We start from the raw sequence: 15,486 nt of genomic DNA, 5'->3' as shown, positions 1-15,486 counted from the left end.
ACAGGAGAAGTATGTCATGATAGAAAAGAAGTGTCTAGCAATTAAGTGGACAGTTGAGGCCCTCTGCTACTACCTCCTAGGGGGGCCCATTTTTGTTTGGTCACTGACCATGCCCCTTTAACATAGCTTAATGCTATGTGGGAGGCCAGCCCCTGGTGGACAAAGTGGTACCTGTCCCTGCAGCCATTCAGGGTTTTTTTTGATACACCACTGCCCTGTGTCTGTACATGCAATTCTGTACACAGACTTCTCCTGAGAAGGGGGAGGGATTAAAAAAAATTGGAAGAGTGCATCCCAGTCTCCACTCGTGGGAGGGGGGTGGGGATGTATAACAAGAGGCATGGCTGAGAGGCTGGAGCCTAGCTTCAGGCTGTTAGAAGGAGTTGCCTGGCTGCCTAGGAGCACCGGACCAGCTGACAAGGGTGATTGGATGGCCCTAAGGGAAGTTAAAGCTCCCAGAGAGAGTAGCTGAGGGAGAGAGCAGGCTGGTACACTGAGGGAAAAGCACAGAGCCTGGCTTGTTTCTCCCTCTAGGTTTGAGGAAAGACCAGAAGTTTTCCTTTTGTTCATTATTTGCACATTTGCTTATATTGCTTGTTTTATTTGCTGTGGGGACAAGCTTTCCACATGTAAAACAAATGGACTGGAAACTGGAGCTAAATGCTGACTGGCCTTTATAAGGAAGCTGGCTCCTGGGTCAGGCTAGAGGTGGGACAACACATTACATAGCATTAGTCTTCAAGACACACAAATATGCATATTTTCAGATAAAACTAGGACTTTCTTTCATCTTCTTTTGGACATGTCTTCCTCCTGCCCCCCATCGCTCCTCTTAATTTAAGTAAAATAAGAAGACAGTGACCTTTAATTTGGATTTTTTTAAAAATGAGAACTGACTTCACAGGAAGACTCATATTTTAAGTTTACTTTTTAATATAAGAATAGATTGATCTTTCTCTCTCATCGTGAACTGTACATACGTAAAATATTTTCAGCCCTGAAACAGTATTTTATCCACCTGTAACCTCCTATAATTTTTGACATAAGGTTGTTGGTATGCCCCAAAACAAAACAATTTAGTCACTTTTAAATACCGTGTGTCCATTGATAATACTTATAGGCTTTAACTTGTTTGTAAAGTACAACCTGAACCACAACTTACAATGTTAAATATATTTAAAAAATGCAAAAGTCTGAAGCATCAGAACATCTAGAGGCATCTGCATAGTTTCAGACAGAGTGTAATTATGAAAGATAATTGCCTTTTTTGTACCTTGGCAGTGGTATGCTAGAACTTGTATTTCAGCTTTTGGCTCCTCCACTTATCTTCTATTGCTGTATTTTTTTCAAGTTACATATCTCTGAGGAATGAGATTTCCGTACAGAGGCTATAGTCATATATCATTTCCTATAGGGAAGAAAAAGAGTGTCTTGGATATTAGAGTTTAGTCCTCTTCCCAAAAGGATTTGGCATGAATATAATTAATAAAACCTGATGTGAGAAGGTATATTCAGTTGAAAATAGTTTTGTTGTTTAAAATGGGAAGATGGTTGAAAACCAGCATGGTATATGTGCAATATTTCAGTTTCCTCAGGAGAAACTTGGTATCCCTGTACTAGATGGGCCTCAGTCATCTATGCTCCAGGTACTGGTCTAAATGTTGCATGCTTTGACAACAACTTCCTGTCATCCTTTCTAAGGGAGCATGATTGCAGAGCAGAGCAAAGCTGAACTGGCAGGAAGAGGCCAGTGGGAAGAAGAAAAGGCAAAAAATCTTTCTCAGCAAGTTATAAAAAGGAGTAAAGTTACAACACCTACTTCCCAAGATGTGCTCTGGAGAGGAAGATGAAGAAAAAATCCCTTGGCCTCTCTAGAGCTTAGAGGAAAATGTTCTTGCTCCAAGGGACCTGGAAAGATTTAATGAGAAGGGGAGCCAAAGAAGAAGAGAGAGGTGAAAGTTGAGGGTGTGAAAATGGGAGCTAGAACTGCAGGAATTTTAAAAAGTGGGAGAGACCTAATAAGCTGAATGCAAGGGAAACTAAAACACGTAACACAACTCATCAGATGTGTATGTCACAACACCAGTTAATTTCCAGGAAATCTCCAAATTTTCCAAGTTATGCAGCCACCACCTGTTTACCAGGCCAAAAAACATATAGTGCCCCAAGCCATGCGTCTTCCTGTCTCTCCTCTGCTAGTAATTGGGCCTGAAGAATGATGTCCTGCTAGCTGAGTTCTGAACACCCACTTAATGCTGTCCCCCAACCTTTGTGTACAGGATTCTTTTGGGGGTGACAGGAACCTTGTCTATCCATACAGCCTTCTTTTAGGGCAGTGGAGTAATTTCTGTAGGTTCTGCAGTCCAAAGGTGTCACTTAGTAAACCACTGCTGAAGGGATGGATCGTACCCTTCCAATACCTCTCCTTTAATAATAATGTATACCTTCTGCCCCTCCCTGCCCCCCAAAAGAAAAAGAAAGAAGATGGTAGTACTGGAATGGTTTCATTGCCTTAGATCTTGTTTTGGAAGTGAATCTGTGCAATTGTAGAAGCAATGCACTACATTTAAAAAAATGGAAATTCACAGGCTTTGCAAGTTGTTGGCATTCAGGGAAAAATGTCTACTTGTCACAGACACAGGAGTGAGCAGATTTTTCAAGCAATTTTTCAGTGTGCTACATTTTCATATAGAGTGAGAATTTATTAAATAATTCAGATATGAATATTTTCTTACAAATAGGAAATGTCTTGTTTTTAAGTTAAAAAAAAGAAAAACCAAGAAAACCAACTCCGTATCAGATTCTTATTTGGTCTTTTAATTGGTTCTATGTATTCTACAGGCTGATCTTTTCCATGAGAAGCTTGTGCTGTGGACTTATATTTGAGGGGTTATGCAAAAAGCACAAGGATGGTTATTCAAAAAGAAAGTTTAAGGATGAAGCAACAACAAACCCAGCTATAATATCATTAGCCATATCAATATAAAAAGTTATGGGGCGAGGCAATCTGTATGAATAGAACATGGGTAACCTTATAGGCTGACCTGCATTAAAAGCAGTCTTCTCTTTTTTTTAAATATTTTTTTGAGTTGAGAAAGGAAGGGTCTTTGAGTGTTTTGTTTTTTTTTTCCATAGTGGGTCATAGAAAGCCCAAATATTTTTTGTCAAAGCTGCTCTCCTATCTTTTGGATAAAGATGGAAAAAAATAAATAACTTTCCAGGTTTTTCCCACATGCAACTTTCCCCTGGAGGGATGGGTGTTTATTTTGGCATTCCTTTTTTATTCTTCAGTAGTTGTTTTTGCTCTTTCTCAGCTTCCAAAAATGTGAAACTGTCAATGAAAATCTTTAGGAAAGTAGTTTGAGAGGCAGGTCATATGGAGATGTGACTGATGTTAGCTAGCTGATATAATATTGTTTATTAAAAAAAAATTTTTTTCTACTTTTTTCTTTTTTACTGTCTACTATTATGCTGCTTTTCAGTGGGCATTACTAAAAACTTCACTTTTGCCAACTAATGAAGTGAGGAGACTTCAGGTAGTTAAAGTAATAGAAGTTCTATTTTCTTTTCACAGGTGTGATTACTTAGGAAAACTTGTTACCTTTAGTAATTGACTTCATAGCTTTCTCTGGTTTTATTTAAAACTTGTTTTTATCTAGGAATGTTAAAGATGACTTCTCTATAACTTTTCCTTTTCTCTTGACTGATATGGGTATTTAAGATAAGGGACTGCAGGATACAAGGCTGTGGTTAGAAGGCTTAATCTTTAATTACACCAGACTTTTATATTTGGCACATTCTATGTGGATGTGGTTTGGAGTGGAGCATGGTGCAAACCAAAGGTAGATCTAAGCCATATTTCCCTTCCACTGATCCTAGGGTCAGACTGTCTGGTAGAAACCTAAAGCAGCATCTGCTGTCTGAATGTGTCCTTGCTTAATCTCATGCCTTAAGAGAGAAGGTAATGTTTATCAAACTGGGTGTGTCTGCATGAGATGCTTTACTGTGCATTAGACTAATGAGCACTAAAGCATCAGTGTCTACACATGTGTGGGTTTCACTACGCAGTAAATTAGGCTAATGCACTGTTTTGCTGGTACCAATAAATACAGGTACTAAATTAACAGCACACTAGCTACCGTGCAGTAGCGCATGTGTAGACACTGACCAGGAGCCAAATTGCTCCTGGTTAGCCTAGCCAGCAGGGGGCTGCAGGGGGAGCTGTTCTGGCTTGGTAGGATGCTGCCTGCCAGCCATGTGGGGATCAGGATCCCAATGTGGCTGGCAGGCAGTGTCCCTGACCAGCGGGGACGGCTCTCCTGGCCACGTGGGGATCGGGACCAGCCCGTGTCCCCTGACAGCCCCTGGGGAAGCCTGGAGGTTCTCTTGGCTGCTATAGGGAGACAGAGCAGAGCAGGAGCAGCTGGGTTGATCCTATTGAGTGCAATTTGCTCTTGACAGGAGCGCACATGTAGACGTGTGCACCGGAGTGCTTTAATGAGCATGAATTTTCTGTGAAGAAAATTCAGGAACGTTAATTGCACATGTAGACTGTGTACCAGTATGGGATTGCCTCATTGTAGGATTCCAGGGATACTTCTCTTAAGACAGTTGTCAGGCCCCTTTATGCTGCCAAAGGTTGAGGGCCTGATCGGGTGGTCAGCAAAGAATTTGTTTAATTTCTCTTTTAGGGGGGCACCAAATAAAAGGGGAAAACCTAGAATATGGACACACAATCACAGTGCTATGGAATGGAAGGGTAAATATCACCGATTCATATTGTAGTTCTGGGGAGCCTTGGCAGAATTTTCCATAGCTTCTGTTATTTTTCTCTTTCTCTTTGGGAAACTAGGGAGATGATTTCCTTCCATCTATTTAATCATTAAGCGTCTTTTTATCTGATGTTCCGTTCTTTTGGACTAGGGATATGAAAGGAGCAAAAGATGATCAGTACCTCCTTCCTGGGCCTTTGTCCAGTGTGGAAGAGGCCTCTAGTCAGTGTAGAGCTAATGTATTCTCTTTTCCCCTACTTTTTTCCATGTAGCTTAAGCTAATGGCAAGGCTGTGTCTTGCCCCCATGGGGCCACAATAACATTTGTTTAATCCTTTGTGAACTTTTAAAGAAGGTCTACAAACTCGATTTTGTGTATTTTGGAATTTAATTTAGACAGCATCATATCTACTCTGGTAGTCTGAAAGTTAGGTTTAGTAAAGAACTCTGCATGTATGTGCATGCTAAAAGGATACGTTTCCCCAAATGCAGTTCTGAAGCCACATTTCTGTACTTGTGTATGGGGACAAATAAATACCCTCACCTTTTATTTGTACTATTCAGTTTCATGAGGCAATTTAGTCAAATAGTTCTAATACAGCATGTAACTTTTCACTGAAAACCAACTTTTTGTTTAATTTTATGAAGTAGTTGATGGGGTTGTTGAAGCCAAATGACTCGCCCAAGATAATGGTCTGACTCACCCAGAATTGGAATGAATTCCTTTCATCTTTTTAGGTCCCAGCCCTATCTGTAATCAGTAGCCCACTCTGTATTTGAAATAACATTTTAAACAGTTAGATGTGTTTTAAGTTGGGAAGGCCTGATTGAAGTATTTTAAGGAGGTAGCTGAAGGGAGTCTCTGAACCATTATTGATCTCTTCGCAAACCTGTGGAGAAGTGAGATTCCAGATGACTCGAGAATGTAAAAAATACCTATCTTTACAAAGTGGGGAAGGAAGATCTGGGGACTTATACCTGTCAGTCTAACTTCTATGCCTGGTAAGATAATGGAACAAATTATTGATAAATTGATAAGCATGAAAAGGGTAAAGAGAGCCAGTCTGAATTTTTGAAGAACAAATCCTGCCAAACTAGTCAAATTTCTTTGATATCATAACTGACCTAATGGAATAGTAGATTTTTGTGAGGTTTCTGACACTGTCCTGTGTAACTTCTTGCTTATTAGTAAAGGAGGGAAAATTGGTTCAGCTGATATTATCCTGAAAGTGGGTGCACGAATGTTTAACAAGCTTCAGTCAAAGTAATTATCAGTAGTTCTCTGTTAACACTAAAACCATTTCAGGTTGGCCTCACATGGGTCTGCCCTGATTTGAGGTCTGTTCAGGATTTTCTTCAACACTTTGGAAGATGGAATAGAGGTAATACTTATAAAATTTCTAAATGACGACAAGTTAAGAGAGCTGGCAAGCATGTTGCGGAGAACAGAAACAGAATTGAAAGCGACCTTTATAAATTGAAGAAATGGGTCTAAAACCAACAAGCTGAAAATCGGTTAGAAAAGTGCAAGTACTATGTTTAGGAAGAAAAAGTCAGTTGCATATATACAAAATGGGGAATAACTGCCTTGGCAGCAGTACTGCAGACAGTCTTGAAGATGATAGTGGTTGACAAACTGAATATTAATAATGTGGTGCTATTTTTTTAGAAAGCACTTCTAAGATGCATTAACAGGAATAACATCTAAGATATAAAAGGTAATGCCTCGGCTCTGTGTAGAACTTGTGAGGACTCCATGTGAGATGGTGCCTGGAACTAAACACAGTTCCATGAAGAGAGAAATAGATGTTACAGAGATAACGGGCGAGAGCAATAAAAATAGTTACAAATTTAGACAATAGGGCATAGGGCAAATGGGAAAGAGCTGAAGGAATAGTTAGTTTTGTCTGGAAAAGAGAAGACTGAGGACAGATAAGTATTCCAGTGCAAAAAGACATCATCATGAAGAGGACAGTAATTGCTTGCTCACCATGTCTACTAGGGGTAGGACAAGAAGAAATCAACCTACTTTGTACATTTAAGCTTGATACTAGGAAATGCTTTCTAACTGTCTGGGTAGTTTAGCAGTGTATTAGGCAGTGGTTGCAGAATATCCTTCACCTTAAGGTTTTTAAAAACAAATAAAAATGTTCAGGTGTGGTATAGATAGATACCCTGGGGGTGGAATGGACAGGACTAGATTTCCTCTTAATGTTCCTTTAATTTCTACCCTTCTGTAGTAATTCATATCTTGACACAGACCTCATTTGTCTTTGATATTTTTGAAAATCTGTTGTTTTCTATAATAAGTAAGAAGCTTCCAGGTTGTTTGTGCCATGCACAAGTATTGTCTTTCTGTAGCCATCTTTCAGACTTTTTATCAAAAATATTACAAGAATAACCAGTAAACCATCTGCAACGATTTTCTAAACTTAAGCAAAGGTGTAGTAATATCAGATGGGTAGAAAAGCCCTATAGTGGAATAGGTCACCTATTTAACTTGAAATGATATATGAATCCTTCTATAATGGCCTGAATTCTGTGATGTTCTTGCTGATATTTCCTTCAGGATGAGATTTACTTTGTCCTGGTTGAGCCATCATACTCTCTGTCATCCTGGGCTTGTTCATGGATTACCCTTGATCAGTATTAAACAGTAATTGAACATGCAAATCCATGTTGCAGAGGTCTTGTATTTCTTTAGTATTTCTCTTAGTATTACAATGTACATGTTCTGTGGCACCTATCATGGTGCTATCTGAACATAATTTCATTGCGTCTTTTGCCTTGTTTACCCCCACAAAAATAGGTATTCCACAATAAAGGCTACAATGTTAGCAAACACATAGGGGTCCAATATTTCTGAGTAAAGTTACACTTAAAGACTTTGTAGATGGCAGATCCTATTATTTAAAAAAACAAAACAAAACCCCCAAAAAACGTATATGGAGCATATTTAATAGTGCATAGCCAAGGTATTGAATTGGCAGCAAAAGTTTGGTAGAACCAGAAGGATGCTGCCAGAGGGGTGAAGTTGGCAAAACAATGTGGAGGCATGCACAGCAGTCTGGCACCAAGACAGGTATTACAGTAAAGGGTTTGCTTTCTGTTGTTGGTCTGCCTCTTTGCTCTTGGCTTTGTATTTTTTCCAGACTTGTGAGTACCTTGTTTACACGGTTGATTATTTTCACTAGAATGAGGTATGTATTGGATCAAGTTGGTCCTATTTTCTAAGGTGCAGAATTAATTCCTTCCCGAGGTGGAAAAAAGCAGTGGGCGGCACCTCTCTTGGCTTTTACTTGGGATCTCACACAGTGGTGGGAGGGTCTGATACTGGAAGGAATGACAGCTTGCAACTGGTATTCTGGTGAGCTGGCTTCAATACCTAACTGCCATGCAGCTCCAAACTTGTCATATTGCTTTTCCTCTTAATATAAAAGCAATATTTCCCTGCTTCATAGGTATATTGTGTGGGCATGTAGTGACCATATATGTGCTTAGATAATATTCTTAATGGTTTAACATTTTTTTTTAATCTTCTTAGAGGTGTGTAGTGCTTAGCATTTAGCTTTATTTAAAACGACTATTGTGTCTTTCTGAAACTCAGTTTTAACTGAGATTCTAAGGATATCATTACTACAGAAAAGCTATAATCATTGCTAACAATGCATTTGTTTAGCACAGCTGCAAGAGATTGTCACTTCATCTTTGTTGCCCCAGTGTATCTCCATTTACACTATTTATGTATAGCTCCTGGCAGTCGTTACACTTAGGACACAATTAGTCTGATATCTTAAATAGTAATCTGGCCAGGTATTTAGGGAATTAAGGATAGCACAGAAATAATATATAAAATGTGTAATATTTCTGTGCCTGGTTTCAGATGAGTCTTAAATTGAATGTGTGGCAAGGTTAGGATTACACCAAGGTGTCCCACAACCCTGGTGCGGTCCCCATCAGCCAACAATCAGCTGATTTGTTTTTTTTTGTTTTCTTTGGCTGGGTCTGGGACCAGTCTTGGTGTGGTCCCCCTGTGTATGGCATGGCAGAAGGTTGGGATTGGATATCAGTGGTTGGGATTGGATATCAGATCCCATTGCACCTTTAAGTGGATGTCTGTTAGCAGCCAAAGAAATGTAGTATAGAAAGTCATTTGAAGGCCAAGCCTATTTGAACTTGTATTTCATTGCTTCGTTGGCAATTACTTAGGTTTTATGTGAAACTTTCTTAAGGTTATCGGAATCTTTCTTTGAGGTGGTGATAAAGCAAACATTGATAATACATGTTATTGTTGGGTTTGCTGTGCAATAGCACTAACAGAGCTTTTGTTCTTGCAGAAGAGTTATTAATAACTTGTGAGTCATGGAAGGACTGCCTTCGAACTGAGGGAAGGTGGCAGAACACAATTTTTGTTGCAGAATCTATTCATGTAAGAATTTGTATCTTTTAAAAAATTTTCAGGAGTTTAGTCTCATTCCAAACATAGCTTGCAAAAACAGTGAACTTTTTGGTGGGGTTTTTCTTTGTTTGTTTTCCCCCTATGCAGCAAGAAGCAGCAGCTATATTGGTGAGGAACCCCTTCTTAATCTCCTCAGCTACTTTTTCCTGCCTTGTTCTCTTCTCTGAAAAACAGGAAGGGGTGGGTGGAGTACTAGCTCAAAGTTTTTCATACTCTCTCTAGTTTCTGTCCTCTGCTCCAGCAGACTGAGCACCAAGAACATAAGATCTGCCACGTTGAGTCATGATGTATAGCCCAAACACCTTTCTCTGACGGTGGCAAATAACTGTTTCTTTATACGAAGACTATAAGAAGCAGGGCATTTTTAGAGCAATCCATCCTTGGTCAAACCCCGCATTACCTGCATTCATAGGGTAAAACACGTTTTCTACATGAGATTCCATCCCTAGAGCAGCTTAAGTTTGGCTAATTCTTTTTTTTTTTTTAATTTGATTATAGTTTTGGCTTCTGTAGACTTTATTTCAACTCTGGTTATTGTTAGACTCACAGTTAAGCACTTAACTATTCACATTCAATTTTTGTCCTTTTTTCAGCTATGTTGCCTCTTTCCCAGATAGTTTTGTTTGCCCAACATTGGTAGAATCATTAAAAGGGCATTCTAAAACTCATCTGCTTCTGAACTTATGTCTTATCCTTAATTGTTCAGTAAGTGTCAAAATGTGGGTGAAAACAAATTGCAGTAAAGACCTGTCTAAAATACATGCTGTAGGATCTGTCAAATTAAATTCCAGTGGTACTAAACCCCTCCAAATTAGGAAGACTTTGCCAGAGTAATATTTGGTATAAAACTCCATGGAGTATTCAAGACTTGATAATGATGATGATCCTTTTCTTTGTAAACTAATGAAGATGATCTGTATTTGGTCATTTTCCTTCTAAAAATGCTGCTAATGGTTAACACTAACAATAAGTTGTCAGTGTCCAGAAGGTGAGGCGTGAAGCTTAAGGAATGGTTTTGGGAAGTTGTAATCAGAGAGGTGCAAAGAATCACTTTTGGAATTTTACTGGGAAAGAAGTTAATACAAGTTTCTCCAGAGGGGGACATGATGACAGAATAAAATGCATAGTAGAAAGAGAGAGATGTCTTTTTCACATCCATGAAAATAAGAGGGAAATAGGGATAGAATATTTTGAAGGAGATCAATTTCGGCCCAAGGAAGTTACTGTTAAATAGCAGGGCATACAGGATGGGATTTTAGGGCAAAAATGGATAGCAAATGTTATTAGGATTTAGTTATTCAGATTTTTAAAGAGAAAAAATGTGGTGAGGGAGGGAAAAAATTAGTGGCTGGTGGGTTGATTAACAGCTATTGTACTTGCATTTGAAATTGGAAGAGTTTGATGGCAGAAAAATCTGGGAGAAAGACGCATGTTCTACAGAAAAAAATGATTTCAACTTGACTAAGAACTGAAGAAATGGGCTCAGTACATATATATAAATCATGCAGCAAAGATAATTTTGCAAAAGAAAATTTAAGAGATGTTACGTGTTTATTTTTAAACATGTTCTTTTAAAATCTGGGATTTTATTGCTCTACATAAATATGGTGGGGGGAGGTGGCAGGGGGAGATGGATAGGTGCCAGAGAGGAAGAAGAGCTGTTTTAGTTAAAGGGTAAGGTTGGCCCAAGAACAAATGGGTATAAATTGTCCACAAGCTGGCTGGGCCTAGTAATGGAAATAGTGATGTTCTGGAAAAGTTTTCTAATGGTAGTAATAAGGGCAAAATACCTAAATACTGTTGTGATAGATCTTAATTCGCTTAATGAAGGTAATTACTAAATGGTCCTCTGACAGCAGAGACCTAGATTTAGGCCCCTGGTGTATGTATAGTTAAAGCAGGGTGGGCAATAATTTTGGCTGGCGGGCCACTTAATGAGTTTTGGTGAGCTGTTGCATACACACAATCTTTCAGAAGATAACAAATTATAGATAAAAACATGTATATTAAAAATATCTATAATATTTTAATTTTACTTAAGAAAAATGGTTGTCCTGGTTTTATTTTTTGAGTAATGTATATAGAGGCAATTGCATAATTGCTCAAAATAAAGTCTTACTCCTCTATAGACTAACTGAGTAGTTGGAAATAAGTTTTTAGCAAGCTTTCAGGCACAATCGCCCTGTGGCTCCACATAGCCACTGCTGCCACGTAGGGCAGCACAGAGGTGGCAGTGAAGCAGCCACACCACAGCCTAGCATGGCGTAGGCTCTGGGTGGGTGGCTGCATCAAACACTGCCTGGCAGCAGCGAGGTCAGCCAGGTCAGCTCCCCATTCTCCCTGCTGGTGCAGCCCAGCCCAGCTCCACAGACCACTGTCAGCCCACACCCCGTGCTCCTGCTGCCCTGCTCTGAACCCCGCTGGTGCTGACCCCGGGACACCAGCAGAGGCCCTGTGCTCCCCCTTGCTTCCACTGCCCCTGCCCCCGCTTGCCCATCCACCTGCCGGCTCCTGGCTGCATGGCTGTACTGTGGGGCTCAGCAGGAGCCGGCCTGGGAGCCAGGGGCAAATAAATATTAATTTTCTAAATTTTTTAGGGGCCCTGCGGGCTGGATAGAATGGCCTGGTGGGCTGTGTCCAACCTGGGGGCTGTATTTTGCCCACCCCTGCCTTAGGACAACACAGCTACAACCAAAAACCAGTAATATATATTTATATATTCACATTATATAATTATTAGCATTATAAATATAAATGTATATATTATTCTGTATATTGAAATTAGATTCTGTCTATACTATAGCAATTTTTATATAGTACCCATAGACTTAATTCATTCAGAATTGATGCATTTTATTTCTTTTGAGACTGCTGCAAGTTTTAGCACAGGTACTTCATGAACAAACTTTTAAGCAGCACTTTTGTACCTACTTAGAGAGAATACAATTTGCATCGTATTAGTCCAAAGCCAAAAGGCTCATGATTTACCACATAGTTCGCTGGGCTGGGTCTCATCAGAGTCAACACCATTTCAAGCCATGGTGACCTGACAGTTCATCCCTGCTCAGTATGTGTGTGTACTCCAGATATACGCCCCCTCCTCTATGCAAAGGATCCACGTGCTAGTACAATACCAGGCCAGTTCCCTGTGGAGGGAATACCTGCCCAGCTTTTTTTTTCTTTTTTTGAGCTGCGCCCGTGTGTGCACATGGACACATACATGGTTCCTATCAGCATGTTTGCCCATATAGGTCACGTGTTGGCTGCTGCATTTAATCAACGTCATAATAGTAATTATAATTATTAACATTATAGATATAAATTAATATATATTATATAGTATTATATATTCCCATTACTGAGCACATGCTGCTTTTAGCAGCAGATCAAAGATAGACAAAGTATTTCAGGCGGTTTCCTTGTATGTGAAGGTATGACACAGGGCTTTTTCCACCATGTTTTTCCCCCCTCCTCTTGCCAGCCCAGGAGCAATAATTCCATCATGAACCAGAGTTTATTTCTTTGCCTTAATTGCATGTGTAGATGCACCCCATGATGCATAAACTGCTCTGTAGAGCAAAAACCAATCTGCCTCTTGAACCTTTTAGGTGTGGATAAAAAAACTTGTCCAGCCAGACTTGTCTTTTAACTGGAAGGCTACTAGCAATCACAGAAATGACAGAACTAAGCAGTGTCATGCATATTATGCAGATACATCCAAGTCCAGACTCTCTCATTATCCTTTTCTTTGTATCACCTCAGGCTGTGACCTCACAAACTAAGCAGGGTTATGCCCAGTTAGTACTTCAATGAGAGGAGTAGAAAAAAATGCAGTGCAAGAGGAAGCAATGCTAGTGCATTAGTAGATGAGATGACACCTTTGAGTTAATAGAAACCCAGGGTGTTAAGGGATTCTCTACTGCTGAAGAAGTTTAGTGAATGAAACGTAAAACGGGGGTCCTTATATGTTCCTTGGTTCCATGGCATTCTTTGTAAACATGAAGTTTACCTTGGAGCTCTTGTCCAGGGTCAGATTTTAGTGACTGCATTCTTTCTAGCTTTTTAATTTTCTTTGCAGCTCCTGTAGGATAAGATGTTCCCTACTGCCTGTCATTTAAAAAAAATTTTTTTTTTGGAAATGTTTAATTGTGTGGTCCAGAAAGAATTCAACAGCTGCCATTACCATGCCAGGGGTGGCAGTGTGCGGAGGAGATAAGAATTATATACAATTTGGGTCTGATTTTGACATGGGATTTAATTTTTTTGAAGCTATAACTTTGTGTCTTCAGTGACTTGTACCCACCTGTTATTGCCCAGAAAAGAGATGTATGGATTCATGGAAATTGTATATTAGGGTTGCTGAGCACAAAACTGTTCTCCAAAAAGGGTGTTCTGTTTGAACGTGGGTTCAAACAGAGATGAGTAAGCATCAGAGATATTCATTCCAGAAAAGCTGCCGCTTTGTTTTTAATGCATTTAAAAATAATTGGCTTTAGAACAAATATAGAATTTTAGTCTCCCTGATCAATTGAGATATGCATATATATGTTTATTTTTTATAGGATTCAAGTGCCCTGTATGTTCAAAGTTTGTATCATCAGATGAAATGGATTTGCATCTTGTGATGTGTTTGACGAAGCCAAGGATAACCTACAATGGTAAGAAAGAAATAAACTAAGAATGTCTTTTTGTTTTAAGTCCCAACTGAAGTAATCATTTTTGTTTAACCATTTGAGACACTTATAACTAATCGAGTATGGGAAGACTATAATTTGAGAGGAAAGTTTTTCATGTATGTATGGTTTAACTTTACAGCAGAATCCATTAGAAAAATGCATGATTTTTACAGATTTAATTATGAAATGTTTGTATAGCATACACAGTGGTCGCGTCTGAGAGACGCTGACTGCGCAGTAATCAGAGTTACTGCGCAGTTGTGCTGTGGAACAACTTTTCATGATGCTAACTGCACAGTGGCTCATGACTACTGCACAGTAGTGTCGTGTCATGCTTCCTGCCACGCAACACTACTGCACATTAGGATTCCCAGGCAGTTGGAAAAGGGCGAATATAGTGCCCATATTTAAGAAATGGAAAAGGGAGGATCCAGGGAACTACAGATCTCAGTTGTAGCTCCGACAGACCTGAGCCTCACCTCAGCCCCTGGAAAAATCATGGAGCAGGTTCTCAAAAAATCCATTTCTAAGCACTTGGAGGAGAACAAGTTGATTAGGAACAATCAACATGGATTCACCAAGGGCAAGTCATGCCTGACCAACCTGGTGGACTTCTATGATAAGATGACTGGCTCTGTGAATGTGGGGAGACCAGTGGATGTGATATACCTTGACTTTAGCAAGGCTTTTGATACAATCTTCCATAACATTCTCTCAGGCAAACTAAGGAAGTATGGAATGGATGAGTGGTCTGTAAGATGGATCGAAAACTAGCAGGGGGCATTGTGCTCAGAGGGTAGTAGTCAGTGGCTCAATGTCTAGTTGGCAGCCAGTATCAAGTGGAGTGCTCCAGGGTTTGGTCCTGGGGCCTGTTTTGTTCAGTATCTTCCATCAGTGACCTGGAAGATGGGATAGAATGCACTCTTAGCAAGTTTGCAAATGACACCAAGATGGGGGAGTAATAGATACACTGGAGGGTAGGGTTAGGATTCAGAGTGACCTAGACAAGGGGTTTCAACCAGGGGTATGCATACCCCTGAGGGTACTTTGGAAGGTCCCAGGGGTACGCAGGGGTGGATGAGGATGGAATAGTGCCACCCTGCACCGCTGCCTCATGGGAGCAGGGCCACACAGATACTGCACTGCCACCGCTCCACCACTCGCCACTCCCCAGCTCTGCATCTGGCTGCTTGCCCACCCTGCCCCTCTCCCCTCCGCTTGGTGTTCAGTTGCTTGCTGCCCCCCCACCCCTGGAGCACACTTATTAAAAAAGGTTGAAAACCCCTGACCTAGACAAATTGGAGGACTGGAACAGAAGAAAGCTCATGAGGTTCAATAAAGATAAGCGCAAAGTCCTGCACTTAGGACAGAACAATCCCATGCGCTGACAGGCTGAGGACTGAATGGCTGGGCAGCAGCTCTGCAGAAAAGGACCTGGGGGTTACAATGGTCAATAAGCTGAATATGAGCCAACAGTGGGCTCTTGTTGTAAAGAAGGCTCACGGCATACTGGGCTGCATTGGTAGTAGTGTTGCCAGCAGATCAAGGGATGCGATTCTTCCCCTCTCTTCAGCACTGGT

At 40.3% G+C, this 15,486-nt stretch overlaps 1 long non-coding RNA gene across 2 annotated transcripts in view; it reads left to right on the top strand.

The window, feature by feature from the left end:
• LOC112548343 overlaps positions 1–15,486 on the top strand; it is a 76,732-nt gene that overhangs the window by 32,610 nt on the left and 28,636 nt on the right. The window contains exons 1-2 of one of the 2 annotated variants that reach the window (XR_003092136.1): positions 7,514–9,200; positions 13,793–13,888. This is a non-coding gene — a long non-coding RNA (uncharacterized LOC112548343). Of the gene's footprint in view, positions 1–7,513; positions 9,201–13,792; positions 13,889–15,486 lie in introns of those variants that run through there. The other variant, XR_003092137.1, reaches the window with a different exon arrangement.

Source organism: Alligator sinensis, unplaced genomic scaffold, assembly GCF_000455745.1.
Source record: "Alligator sinensis unplaced genomic scaffold, ASM45574v1 scaffold281_3, whole genome shotgun sequence".
Classification (NCBI taxonomy): Eukaryota; Metazoa; Chordata; order Crocodylia; family Alligatoridae; genus Alligator; species Alligator sinensis.
The sequence above is the reverse complement of the archived record's forward strand: the minus strand, read 5'-3'. Positions and strand labels throughout refer to the sequence as shown.